The sequence below is a fragment of the Osmerus mordax genome, chromosome 5 (assembly GCF_038355195.1).
Source record: "Osmerus mordax isolate fOsmMor3 chromosome 5, fOsmMor3.pri, whole genome shotgun sequence".
Lineage (NCBI taxonomy): Eukaryota > Metazoa > Chordata > Actinopteri > Osmeriformes > Osmeridae > Osmerus > Osmerus mordax.
Genome location: NC_090054.1, coordinates 6,953,460 through 6,966,976, shown reverse-complemented (window position 1 = coordinate 6,966,976; position 13,517 = coordinate 6,953,460). Strand labels below are relative to the sequence as shown.

The following is a 13,517-nucleotide window of genomic DNA, read 5'->3' as shown; positions in this document are numbered from 1 at the left end:
ATATGGCTGGTTTATTTTACCAACAAATTTGCACTATTTGCTTGTTGGTAATAAACATTTAAACTGTTATCCATTGTATTTGATGTTGTTGGGTGTCACAAAACGGAATATAATACGAAAAAGTAGATACTTTTTGCAATGATTCTTCTTTCCCCCACAATGCATTGCATGACGTCACGTTGGGGAGACGACCGACCAAAGCCCGCTTAGAGACCATTGAACTTAGAAATCAACACTAGGCTAGTACAATCAAAACATGGGACATCTAATCGGAAATGTGTTTACAACGTCGGGGAAAATATTTAATTAGGAATGATCTTGGGGGGATTTGTAGGTGGGACTGGCAAGTTAGCCCATAGCTAGCCCATAGCTAGCATGATGTCTTCTTTCTAGATCTAGATAAGTTTACCGGTAGTACTAGTCTACTTATCTGAACTACAGCTAACGACATGATTGTCCGGGACAAGTGGATTTTGTAGGGCAGAGAAATGTACCTGCCCCACTGGACAAGTTCAAACTCAAACAAAATAAAATGCCATGTTACTGTACTTGCACTGGCCAGCTTGCAAATACTGAGGATAGCCTACCGAAGTTGAGTTAGCCAATGTCGTTAGCGATGCTAGCTAACATTAGTTTGCTAGCTGTATATAACATTTCACTGGGTCTTGCAGCTGTTTGATTTACTGAAATTATTATGAAATGTTATGTTCTACTAGCCATTTGCCTACTTTTGCAAGTCACAGTATTTCCAAGCCCTGATAGTGTAACTGAGAAGACGCAGTAATTCTTCTTTCAAGTAATAAGCCCCCCATTCAAGTGTTGAGCATTAAATTAGCTGCACGGTCTGTAGAAATATTGGGACGAAGCTGCAATACAGTAAATAACAGAAAGTGTTTTATTCTGCAGAAATTGTGTAAATGTTTAATGTAACAAATACATTTTTTATAACACCTCAATTGTTATCATTTGTATAATATTACAGCTCATCTTCGTTGGTCAAAGGCAAAATCTTTACCCGGACGTGACTTTTGTGCATGGAAAAGGGAAACGTAAATGTAGGTCTACTTGTCCAAAGGACAAGTGCCTCTAAAATGTAATGTCAGGCCCTGAATGATCACTGTCACTAGATATAAAGAAAACTTTGACTTTCACTCGGTGCTATTCACTGACAGTAAAACAAAATTGTATATGTGCACTGCTGTTCGTAGACTAGCTCCAGAGATTGTTGCTGTGTTGCTAAATGATAGCAACTCACCAGGACACTTCACCAACTCTCCACTCATTCTTCTTGGACCATCCATTTAATTGGCTTGGACGGCCATCAGGTCTCGGCAATTCCTCATTTGCCCTCTCATGTCTACTTGGTTCGAAATTATACGGCTGCGGGCCATCATACACATTAGTGGTTTTTGCCACCTATTCTTCATCCCAGTCAGTTACCATAGTTCTAGTACTAGGCTGAGGCTTCTCTCCTCCACGACTCCCCAACATGACGTCATCGCCAATTTGCGCTAATATGCTAATGCTAACACCAAAAACTGGTCTTTAACACCACTTGGAGACACCATTTGGAGATATTTTAAATGATATACATATCTTGAGTGCTTCATGTACCCATTAATCAACAGTAGTGTTTAACCTGCCATATGGCCTTTAATATTAATCGTACATTGCGTGATAAACAGATCCAATTAGCACAGTGAGACAGGCTACTATACTTTTTGAGAGATAGCCTCGGTTTTCTAATGATGGTGTCATTTACATCATTAATTGGAAGTTCATCATTAGTTGGAAACACATTAAATTATATGACATTAGATGATAAACAATTAAAGTAATTGTGAAAATAAGAAAATACAAAGACAAATAGGCCTAGCCTACTGTAATAAGCGACAAAACATCTAACGTGGTCACTACATTTAATTTGTCTGCTTCTTTTTGCCAGCCCTCTCCTGGATTTTGTAGACTTTGAGGTGTTCCCTGGCGTTCTGAATAAATCTTCAAATTCGGAGTAACCTTTGCGCAAGCTGTTGCTCTGTTGGCTCTGTCGCAGAAAAAACTGGGCACTCTTTTAGGCCATGGTGAGCAGCCATAGACTTATGGGAGCAGCTAATAGCAGCGGTTTCTACTATCGATACATATCCCCTTTCAGACCAACGCATAACTCAATCCAGCTATACTAATTATAAACAACATGGGTGTTCGAAGAACCAAATTAGCCAGATCATGATTAGCAAGATGATGTTGTCTTGGATGTGTCATTTGATCTCAGATGTAATAAGCGACGTACGGAGAACGGGCCCCAGGTTGGTTGAGGTAAAAATCTGTCGTGATGGCACATTGATTATGTCTCCTTATCAGGAATAGATAGTCTGCCAAGATGCAGTGTTATACATTCAAGCCCTACTATGGCCCTAATCTCTGTAGTAATAATTAGCCACTTTACTGTGCATTGAAATATATTGTTCTGGGGTTCTACATGTACATTTTCTGGGCCTAGAATTTTTTTACTATTTTCTGTCTTCTAAATTATGCCTCCTTTATGACATTTCTCTAGAATTTTGACTATGCATCTAGGATGCTCTCTCTACATTCTCCATCTCCCATTCTCCCTTTTCTCTCCCTTTCTCTGTCAAATCTCTTCTCCCTCATTGCTCCTTGTGTGTGTCTTTGTGTGTGTGTATGCGTGTGAGTGTGCATACATGTGTGCATGTGTATGTGTTGTGTACAAAGATTGGTTTTAATTAAACAATCACCCCTGGGGTTCCAGTCCTCCCTGCTTCTGCTTCCTGACACTGGATCCTTGACCCCTCCCTCTGCGGGATGAGACTGTGTCATTGAAACAAAACCACCATCAAATGCCACCAATGATGACTTTTCTGTGTGGGTCCTATTCTGCTGCTTTCACCATATCACACAACTGAATCTCTCTTTCTCTATTTCGCTCTTCCTTTTACTGCACACACATACACAGGCACATACACACACAAACACAAACACACCTAACCACACATGCACACACAAATATACTTGTACAATAACACACAACCTATAAACACTTAAAGTGCCTTCTCTGTAGCCCTCTTTTATTATTTATGTTTCTTTTGTTGTACTTTTACAATACTTGGTTTGTTCATCAATTATTTATGTATGTCCATATGCAGTATGCTGTAGAATTCCAGCATATACAATCCAGTCTTAATTGGAGGTAGATAGCACAGCCTGGCTCAGTCTAGCACTGTGATGCAGCATTATGATGTACAATATTACGATATACAATATTATGAAGAGAATACACCTTAGAAAACAGACACACAAGCAGACAGATGAGCAGGTGCCCACTGATAGATTGTCTAACTTTGAGCTTAAATTTCTGTTTACCTTCAGGCAGGCCAATTATTCTTCAGCCCTTTTACTCTATCAACTATGTCTCAGTGTTTCTGACCCTCTGTCTCTTCTTCTGAAGAGATGCCTTTCACCTCTGAATGGGTAAGGTGCCGGTGTACGAGTAGGTTTGTAAGGAGACCAGAGGATGGTCACCCCTCACATGATCTGCAGTTTATGGAATAGTCTGACACACATACACAAATGCAAGTAGTCACACACACCACTCTCAGATGGGTTTGGCAGAGCCTGTGTGTGAGCTGTTGGTGTTGTACAAACTAAATGACCAGGATGTATGTTGCATCTGGAGCCACAGCAGACACAGCAAGGTAAAAAACAACACTCACACACACACATCTTCTTCAGCACACTGGCCCGGTAATTTATTCAGTATCACCTGTATTCTTAAATCTTCTAGGCTAACACTGTGTGTGTGCACGCATGTGTGGCCGCCCAAAGTCTCTAACCCCAGCAGGTCTGACACTAAGACTCTGAGCCACGAGAAGGAGAAAAGGAAGGAGGGATAGCATAGAAAAAATAAATAAAAGACAGGAATCAGTTCCTCCCAGATACAGTAGTTGTATGTGCTGCCCATAATTGCTCCAGATACAGTTATATTGGGCTGGTGGGCAATGGTCTATCTCCATCTGCCTAGTATTCACATCTGACAGAGATGGTTAAAGATCAACACTGGATATATTTATATTTATTTTCTTTAGGTGGAGCATCTCCTCGTGTACAGTATGGCTATCTAACTGGCACCATCTGATGCCTCACACACACTCGGGAGACTGACACATTTCCATTTTTATTTTTGCATTACAGTAAACTGACGGGTATTTACTTGATTAGGTGTGTGTTTGTGTGATTAGTTGTGTAAGTCGTCTGTGTGTGTTTTCGCTATAGTGAAAGGTTAGGAGGTGTTCAGAGCTGTAGTGAGTTGTTAGGAGGTGTTCAGGGCTGTGGAGAGATGTTAGGAGACGGTCCAGGCTCTAGTGAGTTGTTAGAAGTTGTTCAGAGCTGTAGTGAGTTGTTAGGAGGTGTGCAGAGCTGTAGTGAGATGTTAGGAGGTATTCAGCGCTGTAGTGAGATTTTAAAGGTCCAATGACATGAAAACTTCACTTTAGGAGGTTATTTAACATTAATATGAGTTCCCCTAGCCTGCCTTTGGTCCCCCAGTGGCTAGAAATTTCGATAGGTGTAAACCAAGCCCTGGGTATTCTTCTCCGCCTTTGAGAAAATGAGAGCTCAAACGCTCTGTTTTGAATATCCCCCTATTGTGACGTCACAATAGGGAAGGTTACCTCCCCTTTCTCTGCTTTGCCCGCACAGATAATTTGGCCTACCCAGGGGCGTCGTTAGACCCTTTTTGCTGTGCCCCAGTAAAATCTTGTTTGAGTTTAAACAATTTACTTTACATTTACATTTATGCATTTAGCAGACGCTTTTTTCCAAAGCGACTTCCATGAGAGAGCTTTACAAAAGTGCATAGGTCACTGATCATAACAACGAGATAGCCCCAACATTGCGAGCAACCAAAACATGAAGCATACATTGTGAAAAAACAAATAAGTGCCAAAGGGAAGAACCATAAGAGCATGCAGTTAAACAAGTCACAATTAAACAACATGAAACTCAAAAAGTGCAAGAGTCATCAACAGTAAATACTTCACAGCGAGTACACGAATTTAAATCCGTTACAACTAACCAACAAGAGCAAGTTAGCTAGTCTCTCAATAAGAGTCATTGTGATCCTGGAGGAAACTAACATCAGGTCCAGCCAAGCATTCCTAAGTGACTTTTTTAGTCAGTGCATTAATATAGATTGATAATCCCGGAAAAAATAATCCCAATCAACGCTTGCAAAATCAAAGCACATGCAGATGCCCGCAGAATTCCATGTCAGGGCACTCTTCTGGCTTGCCAAATAGCCACTGCAGCACGCACACAGAAGTCCAGGTGTCGGACTGCACACAAGTCAGAATTTAGGTAGTTTCTAAATGATAGGCCTACCGATCCTCTTATTTTGACTAAAACAAAAAACAATATTACATGAAGCTCAAAAAACTGTATTTGCGCTCAAATGTATGCCCCAGTAGAGCTTTATATCTAACAACGCCCCTGGGCCTACCAATGAAAAAATGAGCTATGACCGTGCGAGCGCGACATTGGTTTTTCCTCGAGACATCATGGCTTGCAAACGACCGAAGCATGGCAGTTAGCCCTGCGTCTTTCTTCCTCATAGCATTTAAAGCTACAGACACAGAAACGGCACGTCCTGAGGAAAGCTCATTGTGGGACTGCTCGTAGTGGCTGTAATCCTGCACCACGGCTGAATTTCGGGAAAGAGACTTAAGATACACTATTAGGGGGCCACAAAGTCCAATATAAAAGCATCCAAAAACAGCATGTCATGGGATCTTTAAGATTAGTAATGCACCGAAATGATTATTCTGTAAATTGACAGAAAACTGAAGATTCATAATGCACTTGGCCAAAAGCCAAAACTGAAAATAACTACTGTATTTCTTCGATTAAATGCCGCCCTCGAATAAACGCCATCCTCGAATAAACGCCACCAAAAATTAACATTGTGTAATAAACGCCGCCCTCGATTAAATGCCGCACCCAAAAAATCAGAAAAAGGTTATTTAATTGGTTAAATTAAAACACAGTATTTATTACACAAGTAAATCACAAGTGTATTATAATTCCCTCGAAGCACTGGCAGACACAAGTGGCTTTCTTGCTACAGGTTTGAAGCTTCTTCTCCAAATCCACATTGCCGGCTATATTGGGGGGGACACATCCCCCCCCAATATTTAAATCTGGTCAAAATGTCCCCCCCAATATATTGATATAAAAATATAAATGTGCTAAGCTACGACAGGCAACCACGCACGCTGTTCGAAATTATCATAAAAATAAAATAAAAAAACGTACCCCCCAATGTTGACTACTGCCTTGAATTATATCATTCTAAATCATGACATTGGTTGAAAACAATGCCTTTCATCAACCCGAAGTTTGCGTGCTACAGATCTGTTGCTGCAGTGAGTGCTTTCTGCACAGCGTTTTGTTTGAAAGCTGGAAGTGTAAGAACGTTTCGGCATGCTGCTTCAGATTTCTACACAATGTAGACACGCGCGGTGTAGCAGAGCCAACAGACAAACCATTTACAAACGATTTACGATTTACAAACATATTCTCAAGGACTACATGGCTCATGGACACTATTTCAATGACAGTAGTTGATGTGTTATAATGTATGCTTTCCCTTTAATGCTGTGTTGATATAATTTGATGTTTTAATGTAACTTCCTTTCCTGTTATGATAAATCAGTCAATCTTGATATCAAAATGATTTTAATCTACAAACTAAACCATTTATTAATATTGTATTGTTATATTTTGAAATATAAGCAATACATGGACAGTTGAAATAACGGAACTCAAAAGCCACAGCCACTTCACACCTAGGCAGATCTCAGGACGACGCCCAGGTGTGGAGAAACTGACCAATGAAAGAGGTCACCTTCACGGGGACCACCCCCCCCTTGTTCTTTGGAGTATAAAACCCCCAAACGTACAAGCAAACCTTGCTTTTTCGCAAGGATTCACCGGAAGTGTTCGCGACACATCTGACCTATCCTTCTCAATCAGCAACTCACTGGACCGCTAGGAACGTGATTCCTTTGCTCTAACCATTTGACAACAACAAACGGAACTTTGACTCTTCTTCTTCAAACTGACAACAGTAACTGCGATATTGCTACATTTCTTACTTGTGAACATTGGCATATTGTGATTTAATTTGTTACGTTTGATTTTAGTTTGCAAATGATTTAACCTAACTTTCATTAGGATTAGTTAACATACTCTCCCATTGTTCTCCAGAAGCCTATCTCTCCCTTCCCCCTCCCCACGCGCTCTCAATCTACCATCTTGCACCAACCCTCATCATAGTTTAGGACCTACTGTATACAGTTCAACTCAACTCTCAACTAACCTATAACTTCTCTGGTATTTGTTCATTATAATTAAATTTCCTTAAATAAATCATTGTTTATAATACCCACGTTATCCCTCACGTTATCTGATCTGCTCTACTTTCATAGAATTCACTACTTAAGATTAGACTGATTATTACGAAGGCCATTATTCAATAAGGTTTCCTCTGTCCCTTTAACAAATAAGAGGTGGTGCCCCTAAGAACTACATACTTAATTATAAATTAAAATTAAGTATTGCTAATCTTAAACGAGCAAACCCCGCTACAGCGGCTTCAATTTTATACTAGGCTTTGTGTTTGACCTCCTTGTCTATTCTTTGTTTGTCTATGGCCGCACTGCAGCTGCAATTCTCTAAATCTCTCTTACTAATTAAACGCCGCCCTTGAATAAACGCTGCACCAAAAAGGATTGTGTAATAAACCCTTCAGCGTTTATTCGAAGAAACACGGTATTTGTAAAAAAAACAAACATTTAATACATATATTCATGTAAAATTACTTACAATGAAAATGGACAATCTAATGGGTGTGCATTATATAAGGATAATTCATGGATTGTCTGAAAATAGTTTGAGGGTAGTAAGTAACATGACCAAGGAGCTATTGAAAAAAAAAATTGTGTACAATTTGTATAAAACAGTTTTAGATGACAATGGACAAACCAAAGGGTTTGAAGTTATGTTGTCAACCTGTTGTTGAATCCAGCATCTTTTGTAAAATAAATATCACTTTACTCATCCCAGGTCTCTGCTGATTGAATTAGGAGTAGGCAAATGGATAAAGACATGATAAAATAACAATTCAACCGTCTCTAACTGCTGTTTGCAGATTGAAGAAAAACTCATGGGGAATATCTGTCAAATATCCAACCTGAAACAGACTTTACTTTGGTCCTGTGATAATGGAGTGGCAACAGAGCACTTAGGGGTGGCACATATTTTCGTCTCATATTTTCGACCTATTTTTCTATCGGCCGAAAACCGATATTTCGGTGCATTCCTAGTTAGATTGTGTTCACGGCTGTATTTAAATCTTATTATGGTTTCAGGACTATATAGAGATGTTCGGAGGTACTCAGGACTGTGGAATACTTTATATCTCATTGTTTCCATCTCAGAGGTTTGTTCACCCAACACTCTTTGTACATCACGTATGCTGCCGGTCTTGAAGGTAAATCACTCCCTCCTCCTATCTTCTTCCCTTTATCTTTCTGTCGTTTACTTTATCCCGCTGAGCATGAAGAGCACCTTGATTTGTGTGCGTTGTTGGGCTGCCTGGGTGGAGTCTCCTCTGTCAGAGAGGCAGACGCACGTCTGAGTGACCATCCATGAGTGCACTGCAGAGAGATGCGGTAGAGGGTATGGGGTGGGGGGAGAGATTGAGTGAGAGAGGGAAATATTGAAGGGGAGAGAGAGACGGCTTGCACTCCCTAAAGCCATTAAAGTTTGATTCACCAACTCCTCACTCTAAATAAATCAACCTGTCGTTTCTTTCTCTCCATTTCTTTCAAGCTTCTCTCTCACACAACTCTCAAACAGAACGTGTAACTATGAATTCTGACAAGATTTTGCCAACATGGCAAGTTATTGTACAACTTGTCAGTCTGTGGAAGGATAGTGGCTAGTGGTGTGTGTTTGTGGGAGGGTGGGTCTGTTTGTTTGTGTGGGTGTATTTATATTTCTCTGTTTTGGTGTGTGTGCATGGGTGTAAGTTTGTGTGTAATGCTTACAATAGGGTTGATAGCTAAATTGTGCTGTTCTTCAGGGAGCAAATAGAATGTGCAGATTAGGCCTACTCTTTGAGAAATATGTTCGTCCACCACAGCAAACCACATCATCACACATCACCCTTCTTTTTCTCTCTGTCCTTCTCCCTCCATACTCCCTCGTTTTCCAACCTCACTTTTCCCTTGGCTGTGGCCAGATTTGCCTTAATAAAGCTTCATAGCTTTTCCAATTTGCTCAAATATGTTGTGGCTGTCACACCCCCACCACAGATAGACACAGACAGACAGACAAAGACGGGGTGGAGGTGGGGTGGGGGGGTGGGGTGGAGGACAGAGAATCATGGGGAAGTTAAAGAAAGGATGCTGAAATGCATTGTTTCCTGTGGACCTAAACACTGTGGTCATGTCTCCTCCTCCTAAATCACTCTCCATACCCATACTGTGTGTGTCTGTTTTTTGTGGAGCTAATGAGTATTATAATCCATTCACTCCATTCACCCAGTGCTCTAAGTAATGTCTGGATGCTGCCTCAAATATGTGTTTGAACAGTTCTCCTCATACACACATATGTATATACACACACACACACACACACACACACACACACACACACACACACACACACACACACACACACACACACACACACACACACACACAGAGACTCAAATTCAGTCGAAATCCAATCAAATTACAGTGAAGGAACAGATGTTTAGGCTCTTAATTAACAATCAGATTTGACAACGCTTTCAAGAGAACCTTGTGTGTAGTGGCTGTGTCTACTCTGTCTCAGACTTTTTGGTGGATAGGAACCAGAGGCTCCAGAGTCTTACAGTAATTCCATGTCCTCTAGTCTAGAACCTTTAAGCTACCATATTTGCCAGAATCCTGATGCTACCATGTCTTCTAGAACTCTGACACAACACTCATCCAGACCAGATTTTAACAGATTTAGGCCAGACTTGACCAGATCATGCTAGGCCAGACCAGACCAGTCTGAAACAGACCAGATCAATCTGAAACAGACCAAACCAACCCATGGTTGTCCAGACTAGACATGAATAGATCAGGCTAGATCAGACTAGTACATACCAGACCAGAACAGATAAGGCTAGATCAGCCCAGAACAAACTCTACCATACTAGGCCAGACCAGACCATTCTAACGCCAGGGACACATTGGCTGCGAAGCACCTGGACGCGCCGCGCAGTGCCACGATCGGCTACGATCGGCTAAGACTGAGCAAAAGCTGTTCACACCAGACTCACCAAGCCTTTCAGCTACTCTGAGCTTTCTTTTTTCACTGACATGGTACATAAACATGGCATAGGCTATATTTGGGAAACGTGTTATTCCAACAGCCACCCCAACATTTAGTCATTTAGCAGACACTCTTATTCAGAGCGACCCAACAGCATCCCAACATTGATCCTTCTCTACGTTGTCCTTGTAAAATTGGTGCTGGGGGTCATACAACTCCCTATGCTTTTCAACTTCTTAACATTGTCGAACGATCGTGTGGGGACTCGAGGGCGCTGACCAGGGTGCTGATCCCCCGCAAATATATATATATATATACGTATATATTGTTACGCCTCGCTACGCCACCCAACTCACGCCCGGGGTCTCACGAATTTGCATAGGCTACGTGTGCGGAGAACACACGCTTGGCTACGAGTTAGTCGGAGGCTCCCTCTCGGGAAGGAATCTCCGCACCCAACCAAACCATGATGTCACAGACGTTCACCGGGCCTCCAAACACAACCTCAAGAGATCTTTTTTAGCAGCAAATGTTTATAGGCCCTTTTTTGGGCAACACATCATAGTTTATCGATCACTTATTCCTTGGCTACGTTTCCCTCCCGGTTAAACGCCCTTCCCACCCGATAACAAAAAAACGTTCAAGGGCCCTCGTCCGCCCTTATTCCCCCCCGTTAGTTTATCTGTGAGACGCAACACCGCACCTATCGAGAGAGTATATGTGTCTGAACAGACGAACACTTCAAGACCCTGTTTCGCGTAAACACCAGCTGGGCAGTATCCGTGCCTAAATGACTGGTCGCGATTCCCGGGGAACTCACCTGAGTCTAGGCGTGGGGCGCTGAGTGGATCTCTTGGTCTCGAGCGAGGGGCGCACAAATGGGCGGTAGGGCAACGACTGTCTTTTCAAATTTTTATTGGCAGATTATTGGAACAGAAACAAAAATGCAAAAAGGGACATAAAAAAGGAAGCTAACCTCCTTTACTAAGGCCGACAAAGAAAATAAGAAAACGCGGACCCTGGGTCACTAGAAAAACAACAAGTAACAGATGGTCAGTACAACTGACAAAAATAAGCTCTTTGCTAAATCAGGCACAGGTGGACACTCAACAAAAAACAGGCTCAGGAAAAAAACCTCGACTGCTCGACTCACGACTCAAGAAGTACAGAGAGCTCTCTATTTTCACCCCCAACTTTCATTCTTATATCTTTCAATACGGGATGGCCCTGTCTAGACTTTGGGCCATACATGACGCAGGTATCTGTCTATTACACACGTTTCCTGTATTCTCCAAAAGGTCAAATGTGGTTTTATCTATGCAAGCATTTCCTAACCACATCCTCTGCATCTGTCATACTGAAACATTCTGCCTTAAACTTCTACACATTAGCAATTCTACATATCCATTTTAAGATGCACATCTACAAAGTATTTAAAATTCAAAAAAGGTAAAAAAGGTTCTAAAACATTTGCAAGCTATTTCTTAACATTCTTTAAAACATTATGCAAGCACTTTCTTAAAAAACATTTGCCAATGCACATTCTTTCTAATAAAACACATGCGTATGCTAGAGGTCAAAACTTCTCTTGAAAACACCAAACTTGGTATATGTATGCACAGAAAAATGCAAAACCTTTATATATGTATGCAAGCATCTACAACTTTTTAATGCACAACTTTGATATACGTATGCACAAAGTCAAACACATTTGCCAAATGCACACTTTTTCATTAATAAGAATTATTCTTTTTGTTTTTCTCAAAATTGTTTCTCCAAAGTCCATCAAAACGTAGGCTCCTTTAGGGGCGTTCGACAACATTTAATGTCGTCCATCTCCATGAATTTCTCGCTGATTTTCAAATTCGACTTGGGGGTTCTCTCTCGGTAGACTATGTCTGCACGCGTGTGTGTTGTGTGCAACGCGTGACAACTTGTTTCTCTCAAACAAACAAAACAACTACGACTGCTGGCTCAACAGATCAATCCGTTTAATTTCATTAGTTTTTATCAGGGTAACCACATGGAATGGCCGTTCGTTACCAACATTGTGTATTGAGGTTTTAGATAGAGTGAATATTATTCGTAGGCCTCCAAAGTAATATTTAAAAAATTATTATAAAGTCTACAACTTTACAAATGTTCACCGTTGTCTACAATTAATGTAGTAAAATCTTAATAACATGCTTTTTTAGACAAATATATCAACTAATATGGTGTATTTTATCATCCTGCAGCTGATTTCGCAAACGTCTAGCGAAAAAATTTGACCAGCTGCCGAAACGATCGCTGCAGATCGCAGGCAATCGCGGCGCTTCGCAGCCCTTCGCAACCAGTGTGGTCGGTCCCATTTGATAACATGGGCGCCAAAAGAAAAAAGGCAGCAGATCGCAGCAGATCGCAGGCAGTGTGTCCCAGGCGTAAGCCATACTAGACCAGATCAGACCATGCTAGACCAGACCATGCACAGAACAGGTTAGACCAGATCACACCCCTCCTCTCTTGTGTCCCCTTCTCCAACATCCATCCGTCCCTCTCTCTCCTCCCATCTCCCCCGTCTTCCTTACATCCATCCCTAGTGTACTTCCCTTTCCCCCTCTACCCCCTCCTTCCTCCTATTCATCCCTGGTGTCCCCTCCATAAATGCTTTGATGTATAATTGAGTCTTACTCTTGGCTGCTCTTCTCTTCTTTCCCTCCCTTCCCCCTTCCCCCCCTGGACCTGGCTTGAAAGGTGGTGAAGGGGTAAAAGAGAAAGAGAGACACAGAAAGAAAGAGAGGGGGAGAACAAGAGAGAGAGAATTTGAGACAGGATACAATTTAAGATGTGAGCTATTGTCAGGGGTTGGTAAACTGTTTGGTTTTGCTCTGGGAATCTCAGATTGACCCCCCACATTCCGTAAAAGCCTGAAAGACTAGGCTACAGAGACGATGAAGAGATTATGTAGATATGATGAGATGAAGAGAGGATGGAGCGAAAGAATAGCAACCCTCAACACAACTACTGAGCGGTTCATTTCCTTCAGATTGTCATGACTTATTAGTTGGAGCTGATAGATTTGATCTGACCCTGTCACAATGGCAAAACATCAGTGGTCACACCTCCGTCTCATCTCTTCATCCGTCTTTTCATCT

General features: G+C 41.5%; 1 protein-coding gene across 3 annotated transcripts in view; it reads left to right on the top strand.

The window, feature by feature from the left end:
- The window catches only part of cdh23 (cadherin-related 23), a 361,974-nt gene that overhangs the window by 68,636 nt on the left and 279,821 nt on the right, over window positions 1–13,517 (top strand). The gene's annotated exons all lie outside the window — the stretch shown is intronic.